Here is a 17,832-nt window from a genome sequence, read left to right on the forward strand (position 1 = left end):
TTTATTCGCCGCACGTGGTGTCTGTCTCTCCTACAGCCGCTGTGCAGGAGCTGATCGCCGTACCGAGGAGGGGTGTGCCGCTGCCGCCCGGGTTTGCCGTGCTGCCTCGACTGGACTTCTGCTGCCCTAAAAGCTCGCCCCTGGACCTGCCACCGGTACCCAGGTTGTCGCTGGCTGTTGCCCCGCCTCCTGTGTTACCTGTGCTGCCTGCCGTACCTGTGTCCGATGCTGTGCTGGCTTTTCCTGCCGTTCCTGCCGCTCCTGCTGTTCCCGCTGTGTCCATACCTGCTGACGTCATCCCTGCTCACGGTGTTGCTGCCTTAGACATTGGTCTGTCCGGACTGGTGCGTTCGGGCCCTGTTGCTTCAGCAACAGCAGCCCCGGCTCCGCCCTGGATGGCTGACCTCACGTCTGTCCTGAGGAAGCTGACGAAGAAGAGGAAGAGGAGGAAGGTGTCGTCGTCTTCATCGTCTTCTTCGTCGTCTGCAGCTGCCTCTTCCCCTTCGACTTCCAAGGCTACCCAGCCATGGAAGAAGAAGGCTGCCTTCTCCCCTCCTAAGAAGGCTTCTTTGGGAACTTCTCAGGACCCGTCCCACTCCGGTGGGACGGGGGGTCCTTCCACTGGTCCTCCTACTCCTTCTGCAAGGAAGAAGAAGACGAGGACCAGAGGGGTACCGGCTAACACCGGTACTTCCTCGCCTGGTGCTAGGGGTTCTGCCGCTACACCAGGTTCTGTCTCGGCCTCTCGTTCGCGAGAGGTATCGAGTGTACGGTCACCTACCGGTGGCCGCGCAGCCAAGAACCAGACGCTAGAGTTTGCTCGGCGCCAGGTTCACGGCACGGAGCGGAAGGCTGGTGAGAGCCGCTCAGGCGACTCTCACCAGGCCAGCTCTCGCTCTCGTAGTGACTAGCCGGTCACCCGGGTTGACGTGACGGTCCCAGACCGGCCACGGGCTGAGGCTGGGAAGAGGTCCCCCCGATCGCTGGCGCCAGCCACGACACGCCGTGAGGACACGCACCGGTCTCACTGCGACAGTGGTCTCTGCAGGTCACCTGACCGCCACTCCCACAGGGACCGGACGGGTAGGGCAACCAGCAGCAGTTCCTCTGACGCTCGAGATCGGGGCCGCTGTCCTCGGTCCAGCCGTTCCAGGCCTGCAGCTCGATTCCCACCACGGGTTGGAGATCTCCTGCAGTCCTCCAAGCACACTGGTTCGGCCAGTGAGCGAGGAGGGAGCGTCAGGTCTGCCTCTCCCCTGCCTTCAACTTCCTCGGGTTACACCGGGAAGGGCGAGACACCGAGGAGTGATCGTGAGGGGCGCGCCCCACACGATCCCGTCACGAGGCTGTACGTGCCAGGCATGGTCTTAGGATCGACCAGGTCGTACGCGCAAGTGACAGGAGGAGACCGAGAGGGGTCTGTCACCGTTCCCCCTCTTGAAGGGGGAGGATCTCGGGAGCTGCTCTTGTTCGAGGGACTTGACGGTCCTACTCCAGAAGATGCAGTCACTCCCGAGATTCAGAGGAACTTTGCCGAGGTTATTGCGCTGATTCGTCAGCACAACGATCTCGGGGAAGGATCACCGCTCCCACCATCCGAGCCCACGTCCTGGCTAGAGTCGTTTTGGGGTCCTAAGAAGTAACCCAGACTGACGGTGGGTCTGCCGCAATCAGAGCTTGCCGACTGTTTTAGACCAAGTCGAGTCTCTCGTCTCCGGACAGGATGGCTCGCTGAAGTCTGGCAGGTCGAACAAGCTACTTCCTCCTCCTCTACTGCGACAGTGGCGTTTTTACGTGCCATCTGAGGATCCAATGCCACCCAAACAGGTGAACCCAGATTTAGCCAGGCTAACTCCGGGTGTGTCTCTGCAGCAGCTCCTGTCGGAGAACCTCCAGTTTTATGAATAGGACTTACCTGGCAGTTATATATATATAGCTATAGTCTCTATCGGTCCGGCAGATTTTTCAAAACTCGCGGCAACCGCCGAGTGGTAGGTGTTCAGTTAGGTGGTTAACAACCCTTACAGGGTGGTACTTGGAATCATTCCCATTTTCTGTTCCTCAGATCATCTCTGCCGGTTGGACTGACAACATCATTGCTAGTCCGCCGTCGGGTTTTTCGCTTGCTTCCCTGTGTCGCTGTATTTCTACTGATAATTGGTGACGTATTCTGTGGATCGGCAATCGGTTTTGTGGCTTATACTTTGGATTATTCTTTTGATTGTTCTTTGGTTACGATGTCTCAGAAGCATTTTCGAGTGTGTGTGAATGAGGAATGCAAGGTGAGATTGCCGAAAGCTTCGGTGGATCCTCACACTGTTTGTTTGGGGTGCAGGGGTTTTGAGTGTGCTCTAGATAAAAGGTGTAAAGAATGCAAGGTTCTGGATGAAAAGAAATGGACGGAGATGAAACGCTATGTGCGTAGATTAGAATTAGATAAAGTAAGGAGGGTTTCTAAATCTAAATCTAGGTCTGTGAGTGATGTTAGTATAGACCTTTCTTATAATCCCTCAACCCCTTTAGAAGTAGAACCTGCTCCTGAGGTAGTAGCTCCTGCTCCTGAGACAGGACCTGTAGCTACTTTGGATGACCCTCAGTACGTCAGGATGGCGGCTGAGATCAAGGACCTTAAGGACTAACTTGCAGCCTTGAAGGAAGGTAAGAGTGCAGGTGAAATTAGTGATAGTGCTTGTGAAAGTGCAATGGAGGTGGCGACTGATCGATCCTGTCACGCCCCTAGGTCTAGACCTCTACCAAGCTCCCAGGACCAAGGGAGAAGGTACGTCGACAACCGTAAGGGGGTGAGAGGAACGTATCCTCGGTCAGCCGTCGCCTCAAGCAGTCCTGTTGCATTTTCCCAGGCTGCTTATGACCACCACGGAAAAGGCGTGTCGGACGTGGTAGTGTCTTCTCCGAGCCCCTCTCCAAGACTCGGATGGCAGTATGAGGAGTCGAGGCCAACCAAGAGAAGGTGGATGCAGCAAGCTGACCAGACCCGCAATCGCTCTCCCCTTTCGAGTAGATGGAGTAGCCCAGAACCTTTTCCTTCCTTCCGACGATTGGAACGCCTCTCCAGCGAAAAGGTCAAAACCTAGAGCGGATGATTCTCCGCAGGACGCATGGAGGGAGGAGAGATCTCCTCTTCCTTCAGGTTACGGAGAACTCTCGAGAGATCCTTCTCCTGCTTCCAGCATGGCTCGACAGCCTTCTCCTTCGGAATCGCAAGACCCAGCAGCTGTTGCGAAATCTTTCATGACCGTCATGCAAGACCACCCCAGTCGGGCAGATGTAAGGACGACAATTTACCAGTGAAGAGGTCAAGGGAAGAAACTCCTGCAGAGGTTTCTGCAGTTGGTAAGAAGGAACGGAGTTCCTCTCCCTTTTGGGACTACAGACAGCACCGTTCACGCGATGAGAGGAAGATACATCACTCTTCGCCCAGGGAACCACCCCTCTCTCGGTCACCATTCAGGTTCTTCTCCCGACTCTGGGCGCCGCGATACATCAAGCTCTCGTTGCCTCGCCTCTCCATCCTCTAGACGAACGAAAGGAATTCTCTTCCTCTCGCCGATATAATGATTCTTTAGCTCGACACGACAACACCTTCAGTTCTCCACGCCGTGAAGACATCAACTCTTGTTCTCGACAGACCAGCACTCGACGAGACGGTTCTAGCACTCGACGACAGGACGCATACAGCTCTCGCGGTCAGGACGCATCCAACTCTTTACGTCAGGACGCATCCAGCTCTCGACGTCAGGACGCAACCAGCTCTCGGCGTCAGGACGCACCAGCTCTCGACATCAGGACGCCATCCCATACCCTCGATACGGCAGGACGCATCCAGCTCCCGTAAGGAGCATCCAGCGACATCAGGACGCATCCAGCCCTCGACTTCGGACCATTCAGCTCTCAAACGGAAGGACGCATCACGCCCTACAGCAGCGCATCCAACACTCGCGCAAGGAGCATCCAGCCTCCCACATCAGGACCATCCAGCCGCTCACACAAGGAACAGCATCAAGTGCTTGACTCCAGGATTTACCCGTCTCTCGGCGCCAGGACGCATTTGTCTCCCGACGTCAGGACGCATCCAGTTCTCGATGCCAGGATGCATCCGGCGATCGGCGTTACTCCCCTGACATTGGTGTGCTGCGGGAAGAGAGTGATATGTGTGCACACAGGATGGAACATAATTTGGATGAACTAGAAACCTCCGACTTAGTTCCTTCAACTCAAAGGGAGACTAAGGAGTTGGAAGAAATTCTGGTTTGTTCATGAAACTTACCTGTCAGATATATATACAGTGGTCCCCCCGTATTCGCGGGGGATGCGTACAAGACGCCCCCGCGAATAGTTAGAATCCACGAATGTTTGGAACCCCTATAAAAACGCTAAAAACAGCCTATTTTGTTAGTTAAAACTTAAGAAAAACCACTAAAAATTTTCATACTTGGTTTTTTTGATAGTTTTATCACAAAAAGTGCATTTTATGATGAAATAGATAACAAAAACCAGGAATTTGTGGATATTTCTCATAGAAAAATACCGCGAATGCGCGAATTTTCCGCGAATAATGCAGGGAAACGTTCCTGAGAGAAATCCGCGAATGTGTGAGTCCGTGAATCCGGAGAACGCGAATACGGGGGGTCCACTGTATAGCTGTATTCTCTGAAGTCCGACAGAATTTCTAAAAACTTACGACACACGTAGTGGGAGTAGGGTGGTTAGTACCCATTCCCGCTGCTGGGAGGCGGGTATCAGGAACCATTCCCATTTTGTATCAGATTTTCTCTGTCGCCGGTGTTGTAAACAACTGTTTACAGCACCTCCGCCTCAGGATTTTGGAAAACTGCTTTGCTTTGAGTATCCTCTTGACTTTTTGGTTTTTTGACATTGGATCGGTAGCTAGGCACATGTTGACTGTGGATTATTTTGGATTTTGGCTTGGTTTTTTCCTTTAATAAGATGTCTGGGTCTAGTTCGGCTAGCGCCAGGGTGTGTATGAAGGATGAATGTAAAGTGAGGCTACCAAAGGCTTTGATTAACCCTCACACAGTATGCAAGAGTTGTAGGGGACAAGTGTGTACGTATGATTTTCGCTGCACTGAATGCGAAAGTTTAACTGATTTGCAATGGAAGACGTATGAATCCTACGTTAAGAAATTAAAGCGTGACAGGATCAGGAGGTCTTCCTCCAGGAGTAAATCTGGTAGCAGACAGGGTATTAATGTATCCCCTTCTAACCCTCCTGTAGAGTTTGTAACTCCTAACCCCGTAGTGTTGCCTTCGGACCCTCAAGTGGTGTCGCGGAGGGTAATGCCCTTTCTCTTATTCTGGATTCGTTGAAAACGCTAGAATCCAAAGTGCTTGCCTTAGAAAATAGGCAAAGTGAGGTGAAGTGCAGTGATAGTGCCCCTAGTGAAGTGGAGGGGGCGTCAGATCGGCCCTATAGAGCCTCTAGGCTGGGACTTCTGCCGGACTCCCAGGACTCAGGGAGAGGGCATGTCGAAGGCCGAAGGAGGGTTACGGGGATCCCCCACCGATCTGACATCCCTTCAGCAGTTCCTGTAGACGCTTCCCAGGCTGCTAAGGAGCGTGCGCGTGCACGCCTCCTTAAGGATTGTTTTTCCTCTTCCGACGCGTCCTCCCCGCGCAAGGGGTGGGAATCTCGTTCAGATTCGCGGCCTCTGAAGAGGACCTTCCAAGATCAAGACGCTTCACGTCATGCTCTGTCTGACTTGCAGTCTTCTCCGGAAAGCGTAGCTTTTCCGCCTCAGAAGAAGACTAGGACGTCATCCGACGATGACGCCTTCGAGCGCCCCAGTCGCTCTAGATCCAGGGCTTTTCCTGTGAGAAGGAAGAGGGCGTCCCCTCGCCCCTCGCCTTCTCACAGGCGCAGCTCTTCTCCTCGTAAGGAGACTTCTCAGACAGAAATCATCCTCGCTATGCAACGACAACTAGATGCTTTGCTTAAGCAGAAGGAGGCGGTTCCTCGACGTAGGAAGGACGACAGACTGCCGATCAAGAGGACCAGACAGTCTCCCTCGCCTTCTCCTCGTTCTTCCCTGTCTCCTTGTTTATCGCCCTCTAGACTTCATTCTTCTCCCCAGTGCTCGTCTAGAGGTGACGGTAGACGTCATCTGACTCTTGCTCCCTTGGAGAGAGTGAGGTCCCATCGCGCTCCCCTCTCTTCTCGGCGAGAGGACGATCGGCATTCCGATCTCGGCGCTTTTGCTGATGACGAAGTTGCGCCTGTTGTACGGACTTCAGTACCTGCTGCTCCGCGTAGTAAGGAACGGACGTCTTGTTTTTCTGCTCCTCTTCGACCTGCTCGTTTCGACGCCCAACGTGACGCTCGTCAGGATGCAGGACCTGACGCTCGGAGGGACGCTTCGCTGGACATTCGGATGGACGCTCGTAGGGACGCTTGTAAGAACGCTTTGGACGCGAACGTGAAAGTTCATAGACACTCGGACGCTTTTCCCGAGACTACTTTTGATGCTTCTCGGCATCGTGCAACATCACGTTCTCCACAAACTTTAGTTACTGATCCTGCTGCTGTGAAGGATTCTGTTTCTGGTGCGCTCCCCTCTTCTTCTCGACATCGTTCGGCTATGAGACTCGGGTCTAAAGGACTTTTGCCCCTTCCTTCGGCGGTACATTCTGGTAAGGAAGAAGGGGAGTTTAGCTGTTCTTCTGAGGACGTTGACGGAGAGCAACCTTCGACGTCTGCTTCATCGGACTACCAAGTCCTGGCTCGCCTTCTCCGTGATTCATTCGGCGATACCTTCCTTCCTTCGGCTCCTCCTCCTCCTCCCTCGCAGTTTTCATCGTCGAAAGCAAGCAAGACGCCTGGATTTATCAAAATGAAGATATCGCTATCGACCAGGAGAGCTTTCCGTAAGGTCAACACCTGGATGGATTCAAGGAAAGCACAAGGGAAGACCACCTTCGCCCTGCCTCCGTCTAGACTTAGCGGCAAGGAAGGGATGTGGTACGAAACTGGTGAAGAATTGGGACTGAAGGTACCTACATCGGCACAAGTGGATTTCGCCAGCATTGTGGATGCTCCTAGGAGATCTCTCCTAGCTTCAGCTAAAGTTTCATGGACGACTTCAGAACTGGACCATCATTTGAAGGGCCTTTTCCGGTCCTTGGAAGTCTTCAACTTCTTAGACTGGTGTTTGGGCGTGCTCGACAACCAGTCTCGTAAACCAGATCCCATTAGCCTCGGGGAGCTGTCTAGTGTATTGTCATGCATGGACAAGGCTGTCAGAGATGGCTCGGAGGAATTAGCCTCACATTTTTGCGCAGACGTGTTGAAGAAGAGAGCGCTTTATTGCAACTTTGCAGCTAAATCTGTCTCTCCCTCACAGAAGGCAGAGCTTTTGTTTGCGCCTTTTTCGAGCCATCTCTTCCCCCAATCTATGGTGAAGGATCTGGCGGTAAGCCTTCAAGAAAAAGCCACGCAAGATCTTTTGGCTCAGTCGTCGCGACGTCCTGCTGGCCCTTCCACGTCTTCAGGAAGCCAGTCTCTTAAAAGGCAGAAGCCCTTTCGTGGAGGAAGAAGTCTTCCTAGAGGAAGAGCCCTTGCTAAGTCTAGGGGTAAGAATGAGAGATCCGTCCTTCAGTCGCCGGTAGGAGCCAGGCTGCAGTTGTTCGTAGAAGCCTGGAGAGAGAGAGAGGCAGACACCTGGTCTCTCAACATCATAGAGAAAGGGTACAAAATCCCTTTCGTAAAGCCACCCCCGCTGAGTTCAACTCCCAGGGACTTGTCCCCGTCTTATCGTCAGGAGAAATGGAGATACTTTTCGATATGCCCGAGAAGGGAGCAGTGGAACAGGTCTTGGACCTGGCATCGCCAGGATTTTACAACAGATTGTTCCTAGTTCCAAAACAGTTGGGAGGTTGGCGGCCGGTCTTGGATGTAAGTCGTCTGAACCTCTTTATAGAGAAGCAGAGGTTCAAGATGGAGACACCTCAGTCAGTTCTGGGGGCCTTAAGACCTGGAGATTGGATGGTATCACTCGACCTTCAGGACGTGTATTTTCACGTCCCGATACATCCCCAATCAATGAAGTACCTTCGCTTTGTCCTGAAAGGGAAGGTATTTCAGTTCAGGGCTCTTTGTTTCGGACTGAGTACGGCCCCATTTGTGTTCACCATCTTGATGAAGAATGTGGCGAGGTGGCTCCATCTTTGCAACATAAGGATCTCGCTCTATCTGGACGACTGGCTCATACAAGCTTCTTCGCAGATCCGGTGCCTGGAGGACCTGCAAACGACTCTGTCCTTAGCTGCGTCCCTGGGACTTCTGGTAAACTTCGAAAAGTCACATCTGACCCCAACACAGTCCATCGTGTATCTGGGGATTCAGATGGATTCAGTGGCTTTTCGGGCTTTTCCGTCCCAGGAACGTCAGCAACAAGGCCTAGAGAAAGTGTCAGCCTTTCTAGGGAAGGATTCATGCTCGGTGAGGGAATGGATGAGTCTGCTGGGGACCATTTCCTCGCTGGAGAAGTTTGTTTCCCTGGGGAGGCTACACCTCCGACCTCTTCAGTTCTTCCTGTCGGACAGCTGGACAGACAAGGACAACCTCGACATGATTTTATCCATCTCAGAAGAGGTAAAGAGCCATCTAAGAAGGTGGCTCGATCCGTTTTGAAAGCTGTCAACAGAGGGCCCATGGTCCCTCAAGCTTCGGAACCCCGACCTAGTGTTGTTCTCCGACGCGTCATCCACGGGGTGGGGAGCAACACTAGGAGGGGAGGAAGTGTCAGGCACCTGGAGAGGGGAACAGGTAGCCTGGCATATCAACTTCAAAGAGCTGGCAGTAATTCAGTTGGCGCTCCGGTTCTTTCAAGACAAAGTCTCCCGTCGCGTAGTCCAAGTCAACTCGGACAACACCACAGCCCTGGCATACTTGAAGAAGCAAGGAGGAACGCACTCTCGCTCCCTGTTCACTCTAGTGAAAGAGATTCTTCTATGGGCGAAGGCGAGAGAAGTCACGATCCTAACAAGGTTCATCGCCGGGGTCGAGAACGTCCATGCGGATCTCCTCAGTCGACAAGGACAACTGCTGCCGACAGAGTGGATCCTCCATCAGGAGGTATGCCAGGAGCTGTGGGGTCTTTGGGGATGTCCTTTGGTGGACATTTTCGCGACATCAAGAACTGCGAGACTTCCTCTTTATTGCTTCCCGGTTCTCAATCCGGGAGCAGTAGCAGTAGACACCCTTCTATGGGATTGGACGGGCCTGGACCTCTATGCATTTCCCCCGTTCAAGATTCTGGGAGAAGTGCTAAGAAAATTTGCAGCTTCGGAAGGGACAAGGTTGACGTTAATCGCCCCCTTTTGGCCCGCAGCGGACTGGTTCACAGAGGTGATGTCCTTCCTGGTAGATTTTCCGAGATCTCTTCCGTCGAGGAGAGATCTACTCAAAACAGCCCCACTTCGAGTGAGGTACTACAAAAACCTCTCCGCGCTCTGAGTCTGACTGCGTTCAGACTATCCAGAAGCTGGCCAGAGCGAGAGGTTTTTCGAAACCTGTGGCTAAAGCTATCGCCACCGCGAGGAGGCCTTCATCAATTGCTGTGTACCAATTGAAGTGGACAGCTTTTAGGAGCTGGTGTAAGAAGAAGGGAGTTTCCTCTACCACGACCTCTGTGAGCCAGATTGCCGACTTTCTCCTTTATCTCAGACGAGATTTGAAGTTAGCAGTGTCAACTATTAAGGGCTACAGAAGCGTTTTATCTGAAGTCTTTTGCCATAGAGGTCTAGACCTAGCGAATAACAAAGATCTCCACGATCTATTGAGATCTTTTGAGACCACCAAGGTGCCTCTTCCTAAGTTGCCTTCTTGGAACTTAGACGTGGTCCTTAAGTTTTTAATGTCGAGTCGCTTTGAACCCCTTCACACTGCGTCTTTGCGAGACTTGACGAGAAAGACTGTACGTATTCCTAACTGCTCTGGCGACGGCAAAGAGAGTTAGTGAAATACAAGCAATAAGTAAGCACGTCGGCTTCAAAGGGCATAATGCTGTCTGCTCTTTGGGGATGACGTTTCTGGCTAAGAATGAAAACCTCTCCGACCCTTGGCTTAGGTCTTTCGAGATCAAGGGGATGGGGGAGATCATTGGTCAAGAGCCAGAAAGAGTCCTGTGTCCTGTTGGGGCTCTAAGAGAATACCTTTTGAGAGCAAGGAATTGTAGAGGTTCTGCGGAGAACTTATGGTGTTCAGTCAAGAGACCAGATATGCCCATGTCCAAGAATGTGCTGGCATTCTTCTTGAGGGACACCATAAAGGAGGTGCACTCATCTTGCTAGGACAGTGACTTCAGACTGTTAAGAGTGAACGCTCACGAGGTGAGGGCTATGTCGACCTCGATAGCCTTCCAGAAAAATATGGCCCTCAAAGACATTTTGAGTGCCACTTTTTGGAGGAGTAACTTGGTGTTCGCCTCGCACTACCTACGGGAGGTGAGAACGACGTACGAAAACTGTTACTCTCTAGAGCCATACGTCGCCGCAGACACTATTTTGGGGGCAGGAGGTAGCACTCATCCTTTCCCATAGAAAAGGGTAGGTGAGTTTTTTAATCTTTGCAATGTTTATGGTTGTAGGGTCGGCCGCCGAATGCAGACTTCCCTTCCATTAGCTTTTTTATGTGGGAGTACGTATGAGGTGTGCCGTTCTCATGCCAACTGCTCGGTGCCATTCGACGGAGAACTGGGGCAACCTCCCTACATGGTCTGGCACCCGGAGGCGTGCACCGTCTTCTATGAGATGGTGACTCTTCTCGTAGATGAGCGGGTAAGTATCTTTGCTACATTTTCATTATGAAAATTGGGATAAACCGTGTAAGAATTTTTTTACAAAATACTAGTATCCTATGTCTGGAAGATTAGGGAGGCAGTAGATGAAAGGTTTGAGTCGTTATGACTCGCCTCCAGATCTGACATCTCCGGCCAAGCAATATCAGACTTGGTGGCCGAGAGGATCAGACCGTTGAAGAACATGATGACCGGAATTCTCCACTCCGGATCTCCGGCGCTGGCTACGTCGGTGCCGGATGCATCCAAGCTTCCGCCCTTCCACAAGAACAATCCATGGTGGTTTGCTATGCATGCCCCATATTCAGATGGGAAGCTGACAATTGAAGGGTGCGGGACCCGTCTGTTGGAGGACTTTGTGCTCTTCCTGAAGGGTCTCCAGTTTCCTTTCCTCGGATTTGTCAGACTAACGGAGCACACGCTAGTCCGAGTTGACAGGTCCCAAAGTAGACAATGATCTTCCCAAGGGACCAAGCCCAAGCTGTTTGGGCACGCACCCTCATAGACTGGGACTGCGTTAACACCAGGTTGACACCTCACAAGGGTACATTTACCATGTTTGTGACCCCAGACCAGGTTCTGTCGCCCTGCACTGATAAGGTAGCGGAACTAACTCTGCAGGCCATAGCAGAGGACAAACCCCTCCCGGCACTGAAAGAGACAGAGGCTACCTCTCTTCTCTTTCCTGCGAGACAGAGGCTACCTCTCTTCTCTTTCCTGCGAGTAGGGAGTTTTGGCATGAAGCTCCGGCCACGTTTACTGCAGGTAAACTGGACCCAGATTGGGCCTCTACCTTGTTCTCCGAGAAGCTCCTTAAGATTCCGGAGAATTTGATTAAAGCAGAGTTCGAGGGAAGAATGAGACTAGCGAGGTCTATCAATTCCGTCACTACGGTGGAATTGCTAGCCACTACATACCGGGACGAGCAGGTGTTCCAGGTCATGACGAAAAGTCTACTACAGACTTTTCAGTCAGACTTTTATGACTTCGGAATGGCAAGGCGAACCTGCAGAAAGTACGTCCTCGCGGAGGCTTCCATAAGGTATGAGCCTAATAGATTAACAAAGGCATCAATCTGGGGAGAGAACTTGTTCCCTCAAGAAGAAATGGACAGCGTCTCTAGAGAAGCTTCCAGGGCCAACCAGAGCCTCCGGGTCCGGTCGGGACTTCCCTTTAAGCAGAAGTTTGAGGCCCCCGGACATCAAGCCAGAACTAAGAAGAGGCCAAGAAGATACAATCTGTACAAGCCCTCGACATCGAAGGCTCAGCCACAACAGCAGTTTGTTTTGCTACAAACTCCACCAGCCCAGCAACCCTCAACCTCCACAGCCATCATAACCTCCCCAGCCTTTAACCCCGCCTATGAAGCTAGGGAATAATTTCGTAGCTACAACAGGCACGCGGGTAGTAGCAGGGCCAGAGGTGGCTCCCTGACTACAAGGCGGCCCAAGGGGTAGAGGTTTCCAAGGAGGCAGAGGTTACAGACCATCCAACCAGTGAGAGCCTGCAGGTAGGAGGGAGATTATGTCTCTTCCGGGACCATTGGACCTTCAGTCCATGGGCCCACAGTATAGTCTCCAAAGGCCTGGGATGGAAGTGGAAGAAAGGATCTCCACCACCAATAAAGTTCTTTCAGATCCCAACAGCGGACCTGGTAGAATATACCAAGGATCTCCTACAAAAGAAGGCCATAAAGAGAGTGAAGGGACTAAAATTTCAAGGACGACTGTTCAGTGTCCCAAAGAAGGACTCGGACAAAAGAAGAGCGATTCTGGACTTGTCGCAGCTCAATTCATACATTCTTTGCAACAAGTTCCACATGCTGACGGTCTTGCAGGTGCGGACCTTACTTCCCCGTGGGGCCGTCACCACCTCTATAGATCTTACAGACGCTTACTATCATGTCCCGATAGCAAGGAACTTCTCTCCGTACCTAGGCTTCAGGCTAGGAAACAAGGCTTACTCATTCAGAGTCATGCCATTCGGGCTCAACATTGTGCCCAGGATATTCACCAAACTAGGAGAGACAATAATCCAAGAACTAAGAACCCAAGGGATTGTGTTAGTAGCCTACCTAGACGACTGGCTCATTTGGGCAGCCAGCGTCAAAGAATGCCGCAAATCGACAGCCAAAGTAATAGAATTCTTGGAGTTTCTTGGCTTCCAGATAAACAGGGAAAAATCTTGGCTGGATCCGGCTTCCCACTTTCAATGGTTGGGAATCCAATGGGACCTAATAAAACACAAGCTATCTCTTCCACCCAGGAAGGCCAAGCAGATAGCAGCAGCTACCAAACAGTTCCTCAAGAACAAAAAGGCGTCTCGGCGTACCCAAGAGAGAATTCTCGGTTCGCTGCAGTTCGCATCAATAACAGACATCCTATTAAAAGCCAGATTGAAGGACATCAGTAGAGTCTGGAGGAAGAGAGCCAGCATCAATCGCAGAGACAAAATTTCAGTAATTGCACCTATTCTAACAAAGAGGCTTCGCCCAAGGACGAAGCACAGGAATCTGGCCAAGGCAGTACCACTGCAATTCCCTCCGCGGTCTTTGACAATTCATACAGATGAGTCACTGAGTGGCTGGGGAGGATATTCACAATACAAGAAGGTTCAGGGGATATGGTCGGATACGTTCCGCCAGTTCTGCATCAATGTCCTGGAAGCTATGGCAGTTTTCCTGACCTTAAAGCGACTAACTCCAGCCAGGAACAGTCATGTGAGAATAGTCTCGGACAGTCTAGTGGTGGTACATTGTATAAACAGAGGGGGCTCCAGGTCAAGCAAACTAAATCATGTGCTAATTGCAATTCTGTCATTAGCGGCGAAAAATCATTGGCACCTGTCAGCAACCCAACTGGCAGGGGTAAAGAATCTGATTGCAGACGCACTTTCCAGGACAACCCCGCTAGAGTCGGAGTGGTCTCTGGACAGGAAATCATTCCGATGGATTTGCAATCAAATCCCGGACCTTCAAGTAGACCTATTCGCCACAGAATCCAACCACAAACTACCATGTTATGTGGCACCCAACCTGGACCCTCTAGCTTATGCCACAGATGTGATGTCCATAGATTGGAACAACTGGCAGAAGATTTATCTATTCCCACCGGTGAATCTTCTGATGAAGGTCCTTCACAAGCTATGATCTTTCACAGGACAGGTAGCATTAGTGGCACCCAACTGGCCGAAGAGTAACTGGTTTCCGCTTCTTCTAGAATTGAAGCTCTGACCCAAATAGAGCGGCAGCCCGAACCGTTGAGATACAACGAATGAGATACCGACTGTAACCCCTACCGGTATTTAGGAGTAGACTTGTAAACTGTGAAACTGACTGTCTGCCGAAAATATATGGGTGGCTTACTTAACAAGCACCACTAATTGCTCGTTAGATTTTGGGTCTAGATCCAATTATATGATAAAACCCGATTGAAACTAATATATAATATATCTGCAGACTCTACTGATTATAGAATGACCAGTGACAGACATTTTGGAGGGTGGGTTCCCCCTGACAGACACACTGAAAAGGAGGGGGTTAATTGGATCTAGATCCAACTTAGGAGATACCGAATAAAATTTTTACACTACAATAGCACTGCACATCCTAGAATACTGTGGTGGTAATGACAGACATTTTAGTGGGTGGTTACCCCCTGACAGACGCCCCACAACGAGTGGGGAGAGGGAGACAGGATGTGCATCCAACATTGGAGATACCAAGTAAAATTTGTACTACAATTACACTGCCCATCCTAGAATGCTGTGATGGTAATGCCAGACATTTTAGTGGGTGGTTACCCCCTGACAGACACCCCACAACGAGTGGGGAGGGGGAGGCAGGATCTGCATCTAACATGGAGATACCAAGTCAAATCTGTACTACAGAGTTCTGCACATCCTAGAGTACTGCGGTGGTAATACCAGACATTTTAGTGGGTACTTACCCCCTGAGAGACACCCACAACGAGTGGGGGGAAGGGGGGGGGAAAGGGGCAGGGGGGACAAAGGGATCTAAACCTCTACATCCATAGTACCAAGAAAAATTTGTCTACAATAGCATTGCACTTCCTAGAGTACTGCAGTGGTAACGACAGATATTTTAGTGGGTGGTTTCCCCCTGACAGACACCTTACAATGAGTGGGGGGGAAGGGGGAGGGGGAGCCAGGAACTGCATCCAACATTGGTGATACCAAGTATTATTTTGTACTACAATAGCACTGCACATCCTAGAGTACTGTGGTGGTAATGATAGACATTTTATTTTGTGGGGTGGTTACCCTCTGGCAGACACCCCACAATGAGTGGGGAAAAGGGGGAGGGGGAGGGGGAGGAGAGGGGGGGGGAGATAGGATCTGCATCTAACATTGGATATACCAAGTAAAATTTGTACTACAGTAGCACTGCACATCCTAGAAAGCTGCGATGGTAATGCCAGCCATTTTAATGGGTGGTTAGCCCTTCAGAGACATAACATACGATTGGAAGGGAGAGATGGGACACCTTGAAATATTTCAAAATCTATCATAGGCAATATTAATATTAGAAATATGGTATAAATATCTGAAAATCGTGAGCCTGATAAAATGTAAAAGGCAAAAAATTAAAGAAATATTGTGATGTTTCAGGATAAGAATTACTGCTGGAGTTATTTTTTAAAATTTCTATCGAAGTATGGAATATTTCACTTCATAATTCCATCACATCTATATAAATACTATGTGCGAGACTTACTATGTGTGAGACTTGCTAATATTGTATATATATATATATATATATATATATATATATATATATATATATATATATATATATATATATATATATATATATATATATATACTATATATTAGCACTATCCTTTGGTTTGGAGTTATTACTTCACACAAAGTATTTTATCTGAATGGGAGGGGGTCACAATTGGCAACAGCAACAAGTAGGTGTGCTGAGCCATTTTTGAATAATTAAACCAGTCATATGGTGCCACTCTCAATTCCTCTAAAAAAAAGAAATGTAAGATAAGTATTCTCGTTTTAATAGCGTCTTTTCTTGCCTATAGTTAGGACACTGCAGCCATGTCGAGGTTCGTAGCCCAATGTGTCTTACCATAACTGAATTGTTCTTTAGTTGCTGTTGATTCGTGTGGATGAAATGAAATTTTTATCGGATATGGGAGTTCGATTGATATTAAGACCAGTCCCAGCATAGAGAGCCCTTTTAACACCCGCACATTCACAAAGAGATGATGTATCACAACACAAATAATTACTGGAAACGGAAATGTGAATGAATTGTTCATGATAAGCTAACTATAAAGATTAAAACATTTTCCCCCATTTATTCCCCCTCCCGAAGTTGACGATCATACAACTTGGGAGCTCCTGACTCCGAAATTAAGTTGGCCTATAATATCATGTCAATTATCCTAATAGTTAGTCCACTTATTTTTGGCTGCTTCATTCAAATTGATCTGTACACTATCACCAAGTATCAGGTACCATATATATTCAGGGAAGAAAATCTAAACTCAAATAAAAATGATACGCAGTTTGATGTTTAAAGCCAGCCGAGTGCGTTTGTCTCTTAACTTCCTACCGGCACGCACCACAGGCAGCCTATGTAATGTGTTTCAATACCCTCGAATGAAGAAGAATTGGGCTGGAGTGCGATTTACAGGAACCTACAAATATACTACGTATATTTCGTGACATGCTTTTGGTATCAGTTGCATTGTCCGAGTAGTAGGCATATACCTGTAAGTTAACTCTTCTGGTATGTGACTGAGACGAATAGTACCTTCTCTTTATTGACCTGGAACTCAGGAGAGCCTTTCGGGCCTCCCAAGAGTTACTGGTTTTGATTTTGAGATAACTAGTAGTTGTATTGTTTCCCAACAACACCACAGCATTTGCATTATCACCGAATAGGAGGGTTTTCTTCCCTCCCATTTCGGTTAAAATGCAGATGCTCCAGTGTATCTTTTTTGCGCTCAATGGTTCTAGCTGAATGCATTCCTTCATGGAATGGACTACCAAGCAACTCACGATGACAAGAAGTTGAGTGAGAGGTGTACGGCACTGCCTCAGTACTGCTTGCTCTCCAAGATATTTCGGTTTGGTATTGTTTCTCTGTTGAGAATTGACCATCAATTCGAATCTCTGCCCGGCAATCACAGACTTAGGTCTCTGGTTGGCTGGAATTCTCTCATACAGTGGTACCTTGAGATACAAAATTAATCCGTTCCGGGGCGGCCTTCGTATCATGAGTTTTTCGTATCTTGAACCGCATTTTACATGTAAAATGGCTAATCCGTTCCAAGCCCTCCAAAAACACCCCAGTAAATTTCATGATAAAGCTAAATTGACCTATAAACAATGAAATACTACAACAATTTGGACCATTAAATACCTAACTTAATACGTACTAGTGGTACTAATATGTATGTACCTGTAAATAAAGTGTATTAGTGTACATGGTATACAAGAAATACTGTACGTACATACGTACATATGTAGTAAAATGTGGAAGCTTACCTTTCGAGTGAGGCTATCTCCGAAAGTGGCGACAGAGTAGGAGGACAAACGGCAGATACGTACACTTAACTTTACGAAACACATAAGAAAATGTCAGGAAAACATAAACTAAACTTTACGAAATACATCAACAAAACTGTAACACTTAACTTTACAAAAAACTTAAAAAAAATAATTTTTTTCATTTTTAAATTTAAATTTTTTTTTTTTACTTTTTATAATTTCCGTTTTTTTTTTTTTTTTATATACAATATTTCAACTTCTTCACCATTTTCAACTTTCTGTTTTTTCGTAGTATCACTTGGTTCTTCCTTTTTACTTCTACTAAAGGCCTCTTTAAAAAATAACTATCCAAGGAAAATTGCTTCTGCCTGCTTTTGACAATGTTCCTGAAACGACTCAGGCAAACGTCATCGAACTGTGCAAGCATATGACCTGTGTAAGCCTTTTTGGGGTGTCTCTT

General features: G+C 49.0%; 1 protein-coding gene across 1 annotated transcript in view; it reads left to right on the forward strand.

The window, feature by feature from the left end:
• Positions 1-17,832, forward strand: part of LOC135219549 (protein LZIC-like) — a gene marked incomplete in the record, with an annotated part of 200,618 nt that overhangs the window by 13,819 nt on the left and 168,967 nt on the right.

Source organism: Macrobrachium nipponense, chromosome 1, assembly GCF_015104395.2.
Source record: "Macrobrachium nipponense isolate FS-2020 chromosome 1, ASM1510439v2, whole genome shotgun sequence".
Lineage (NCBI taxonomy): Eukaryota > Metazoa > Arthropoda > Malacostraca > Decapoda > Palaemonidae > Macrobrachium > Macrobrachium nipponense.